Here is a 6000-nt window from a genome sequence, read left to right as displayed (position 1 = left end):
TAAGTATTGTGCTTATACTGATCTTTTAAAACGTAATGCATAATTGAATACAGACTATAGATAGTTACTAATAATAGAATTTATAGTTAGGTAAGTTAGGTTTTCTAGATATATAGAGACGTTTTTTATACAGAGAGTCTTAAAACCTTTCAAAGACCTTCAGAAAATGGCATTTAAAATGGTTTAGGGTTTTTCTTGACAATAAGAAATGTCTGCTCCTAGCAGCACCAATTATGTCTGAGAGGGAGATGGGCATCAAAGAAACACGTTATGGAGTTTGCTTTCAACATGGCAAGATTAGCCATTTGGGCAAGAAACTGGTCTTGCCTAGGCTACTTGACTGTTGCTGTATAAACTGGATATGCAGGACCCACAGGAAAGTGACTGCTGATCTCAAATAGTCCTACAGGGCTCTTGATTCATGGAAGAGTCTACAAGACTTTCTGCAGGACACAGAAAAATGACTGACAGACTGCCAATGCAGATGGACAGTTTGAAATCTCCTGCTTTGCTGAGAAATCTTCTGGACACATTGTGGCCTATGAGCTGAAAATGGATGCCCCAACGGTACAGAGGAGTTTCGGGTGACTGTCCAGGCAGTAAGATGTCTCTGTCAATCCTAGTGTTTATATATTATCCTTCTGTGGTCTTTGATAGAGTTGAAGGCAAATACTTCTAATTATAGTTTTCCTTAGTTGTGATAAAAGATAAGCTACATATAGGACTTTGGACTCACAAGGATGGGATGGATGATATTTTCTTTAAATCTTGCTAAATGTTGATAGACAAAATGTTGTAACTGTGTTCTTACTTGATAACTGTTCTGTTATATATAATTTGACTATGTTAAAGTCCAGTCTCAACTGACACATCTACAATGCAACTACTACATCTAAGGCTCATAGGGAACTCCATGAGAGAAGAAACAGAAAGATTGTAAGAGCCAGAGGATAAAAATGTCTGTTTTTGTAGTGTGCCTTCTATATATGAGAGGAAAATTTAACCCATGAAATCTCAGCCACATGGACACACCTTAGCAAGACATACACAACAAGTACACCAGTTATCCTGCCAATATGGATGGGGAAATTCATAATCTTAGTTAAAAGCTATAGGCAAATAGTGGCAAAGAGAAGGAATATTAGTTTTCTCCAGTGATGAGCTCTGTCATAGGTAATCCTACTCAAATTCTCTAAATAAATAGGATTGAGCAGAAGAATCTGTGGACACTAGGGCTAGATATGGTACTCATTTTTTGGCCTTATTAGAAATTTCATTGTATGTAGCTTATAGAAAATATTTGATTAACCACAACTATTCAGTTTCAAGTACAAGCAAGTCTTTTCTAACAAAATTTTTCATCAAACTATAGACAATAGTTACTTCAACAAAGGCAGATGTTCATGTTCATATTTTTTGATAGACAAGCAGCATCTACACTAAGCCTCGTGTCATGCTATGTAGCTCTTTAGAGGGTTTCTACACTCTAGATAACCACTAATTGTTCAGTAAGTTACAATAGAAAATGTTACAGTCTAAGCAAGTTACCAAATGTTTATTTGCTGCTGGCCTTCTCAGATTCTGCAATTTTAACAAGCATTTTAAAATGAAATTAAGATTAAGGTTAATCTCAGACAAGCATATGCAGTATCTAGAATTTTCCAAATTGTTTTGTAAAGGAAATCCTTCTCTTTACAGAGCATCTCACATGCTATTTCAAGAAATAAATATGAGGTCTCTTGACATTCTTTTATGCTGCTCTGTGAATTTGGGTTAATTCCAGCAATGACTCACAATCAATCCTATAAAGAGGGAGTTGCTCACATTCTGAAGCTGACACATATGCAGCACTTTAAGCTGCTCTTCTGACACTTAACTACTGTTAAAACAATTAGATGCATCAATTTGATGGAATTGTAAAGAAATAACTTTGGAAATGCTGTTTGTTTTTCATGATCCTACTTCAAATGTATGTCATCAATTTCTTTAAAGTTAATCTTCTACCTGATATTTTTCTACTGTGTCATGTAGAGGATTGGGCCCAAAGTAATAAACTCTGATCTGAGAAAGTAGTGTGTGTTATTAAATCTTTCCTGTGATGCTGTATTCTAAGATGAAGTGTCCATTCGAGGAGGTGACAGAATGTTAGAGACAATACTAACTGGACTCTATAAAAATAGTGTCAAAATATATAGGCACACAGTAGTAAGGGAAATAACTGCCTTCATATGATGACAGCAATATGTTACATAAATAATGCAGTAAATTACACCAGGAAGAAAAAGCAAACCCTGAACATAAGCCAACACATACCTAGTTTTCAGAAGCATGAGACCCAGAACAACTCTTATACTCATGGGAATGTTGAAAACACATTGTCTATGAAAAGGAATCTGGACATTTATTAATATTAAAACAAGTTTGCTATACTTTATTGAAATACAAATTGAGTATTTTCTCAATTACTTCTATAATGAAACTATTTTCAATCATTATGAAACTGTATTTCATAATATTAACATTTGATATGAATACTGTGCCATGAAAATGAAATTAATGTAATATTAACCTTAGTTTTAAGATTAAAATTAGAATTATTTATTTATATGGACATAGTTAAAATTGCTACACATAAAATTACTTTTTATCTGTAGTGATTTTGTTAGTCTTTCCTGTGCTATTCAAAGCTAAATTTTTTATTTTGGTTTTTGAATTCTAGATTTATAATTGTAACTGCTTGAATCTAGAAGTCTGTATACAGCTCAGATTTCCCCTTCAGTGTACTAATCTCAGTAAAGAACATCTTGTCTATCAGTAGATTAAGCCAAAATCTTCAAATCAATTGTTTCCTTTCATTGTTTTCTAAATCCTTATCAGCTCTGTGACTATTATGAACCCAGATACATCTTTCTAATTTCACTCTACTGCATCACCCAGGTGTCTGGGGATTCCTCCTTGCACCCAAAGATCCAATTCCAGTTTATTTACAAAGAAAACAATATTGACTTTTTTAAGACTTAAGTTGAAACATGTGACTCACCTGTTTTAAACTTCCCCTCCTTTCTGTTAATATTATTTTGGGTAATGATAGTTGCTAAGTAAAGAAGTCTCAAGCAGTTGCATATTACACACTACAAGCTCAGCATTTGCTCACATGATGTCCTGCTATCTTCAAAAGGACTTTTCATAGGTCCAGATACCTTTCAATTTAAGTTTGTTTTTTCATTTCACCATGTGACTTCTAAATTTTAACAAGCTGGACCTAAAATTACACATAAAGTGCAATCATAATTATCTTCTTTGCTTTTTCTATAATACCTGTGAATAGCATGAATGCTCACAATAGTAGAAATATACTGTTAAGACCAAACTGGGAGGAAAAGTCTCTTGTCTAATCCTTAGAAACTGGTTCTAAAGACTAAAGAGGTTGACATAGAAGAGGTAACAGAAGCTCACCCTGCAAGTCCACTTTTCCTCATTTGAAAAGCTAGGCCCTGACAAGGAAAAGTGAAAGTTTCTTGTCTTGGAATCCTGAAGGGTTAATCTAATTAATATTCATCAATAAAAAATGAAACAGGAAGGACCCTAAGAGGTCATATCATATGCAAGATACAACAGAGGAGGGGAATGGGACAGAATCTCATGAACAGATTCGGGGCATGGGGGAACGGGATGGGAGAGGGAGCTGGGAGAAAGAGAGGAAGAGAAGAGGAGGGGAGAGGAGGACATGGAGGAGCAGGAAGTTTGAGTCAGGGGAAGAATAGAGGAGAGCAGGATAGAGATACCATAATAGAGGGAGCCATTATGGGTTTGAAAAGAGATCTGGCACTATTGAGATTTTCAGAGATCTACAAGGATGACACCAACTGACAATCTAAGCAATAGTGGAAAGGCTACCTTAAATTCCCTCCCATGATAATGAGATTGATGACTATCTTATATGCCATCCTAGAGTCTTCATCCAGTGGCTGATGGAAGAAGCGGCAGACACTCACAGCTAAACACTGAAATGAACTCCTGGAGCCCAGTTGCAGAGAAGAAGGAACTATGAGCAAAGGAGTCAAGACTGGGCTGGTGACACCCACAGAAACATCTGAGCTGAACAAGTGGGCACTCATGGACCCCAGATTGATGACTCAGAGGCCAACATGGGACTGATCCAGACCTGCTGAGCTTGGGTATCAGTGAGGAGGCCTCTACAATCTATAGGGCCTCAGGTAGTAGTAGATCAGTAATTATCCCTGGCATACAAATGGACTTTGGGAGCCTATTCCATATGGAGGGATGCTCTCAGTCAGGACGCATGGGGTAGAGCCTAGGCCCTGCCCTGGATGATATGATAGACTTTGGAGATCCCCCATGGAGGTCCTCACCCTCACTGGGGAATGGAGGGGGGATAGGGTGGGGATTTGAAGAGTTTGGTGGGGGCAGGGAAGGAGGGGAGGGATTGGGAGCTGGGATTGACATTTGAAGCAAGCTTGTTTCTAATTTAAATACAAAAGTGGAAAAAATGAGGAGTTATATATTGGGGTAAGTACCTGAGGGATTAGAGAAGCAGGGAGCAGCCACAAGTTACCTTCCATTTTTCCATTCCTTTGTCCAAAAGGGCAAAGATCCCCTTTCAGCTCTGTCTTCCTGTTTCCTGTCTCCTCTCTGTCTATGGTCCTCCAAACATTTATGATTAGTTTTGGTCAACTAGTGGCTAGTTCTGCCCTCTGACTCCAATCAAAATGTCACACAACATTTCCTCCTTTTTGTCTAAATAAAAAAGTAAAGTTTTTAAGTAACATGGTAAAACTGTATGCAATAAGTACAATAAAATTATACAGTCAATAATTACATTAGCAATGTTCAGTCCACTTGCATTTGACAAATTCAGAGAAAATACTCCATTATCTATCCTGTCTTGGTGAGACCAAATGTTGTACTTAATTCACTTTCTATCCTAACTTGGGCATTACTGACCAAAAACTATCTCTTTACATCCCTCAACCTTGCATATTTTATGTCTTTTGTAAGCTTCTTTTCTGAATTTGGTAAAGGAAAACTATAACTATCTAGTCTCCAACTCCATCAGAGACCTGGGGAGGATGAGATATTACCTGAATAAACAGGCAGTTCAGAGCAAACAACTTCCAAACTAATAAATGACAGACACTAGTGGCTGCTTGGATAGTCACCCAAGGTTCCTCTGTAACATTGGGGCATCTTTCTTTGGCCTCCAGGTCCCGAATATCTGACAGACTTTGCTGTGAAGCAGGAAATTTGAAGGACTGTCCCACCTTGTTTGGGCAAGTTTCAGAAGTCACTTTCTTGTTTGTCCTCTTTCTCCAGTTTGGTCAGAAACTCTCAGCAATCAAGTCGAGGGCACTTTCTTGCCCAGTGGCTATCTTTTGTCACAAAGGAAGTAAACTCCATTTGAAGTTTCTTTGATGCCAATCATCTTCTCTGAAGTAGATTGGTGCTGCCATAAGCAGTTATGTCTCATCATTATAAAAAAAAGGCAAACTTTATGTTATTAAAACATTTTAAATACCATATTCAGTAGATCTCTGAAGTGTTTGAAGACCACCTGTCTATCTAAAATACATCTGTGTTTGATCTTCTAAACATACCTAGCATGATTGTGAGTTTAAATGGAATAGGTGACCAACTACTAAACTGCATTTCTTTATTAATTTTGTGATAATAGTTTGTGATAATAACTTTCAAGGAGTAGATATTTACAGTACATTGCTAAATGAGCTGTTTAGGTACAATACCTTGAACAAGAATAGAAATGTATATACAGTTGGTTTGACCCAAATAACTTTAAATTTGTGTCAATATAAAAATTATCTTAAATAAGAGTAGAAATATGTATACAGTATATCAAAAAATACCTCAAATGCATTTCAATATACAAAAATCCATACCAGTGTAAAATATTTAAGAATAGTAGTTGCTCTTTTGGTTTAAAAGGAGACTCATTAAGCTACTCTTTTATTCTGTCATTTCTAT

This window comes from Mesocricetus auratus, unplaced genomic scaffold (genome assembly GCF_017639785.1).
Source record: "Mesocricetus auratus isolate SY011 unplaced genomic scaffold, BCM_Maur_2.0 Super-Scaffold_15014, whole genome shotgun sequence".
Lineage (NCBI taxonomy): Eukaryota > Metazoa > Chordata > Mammalia > Rodentia > Cricetidae > Mesocricetus > Mesocricetus auratus.
This window is presented reverse-complemented; position numbering follows the sequence as displayed.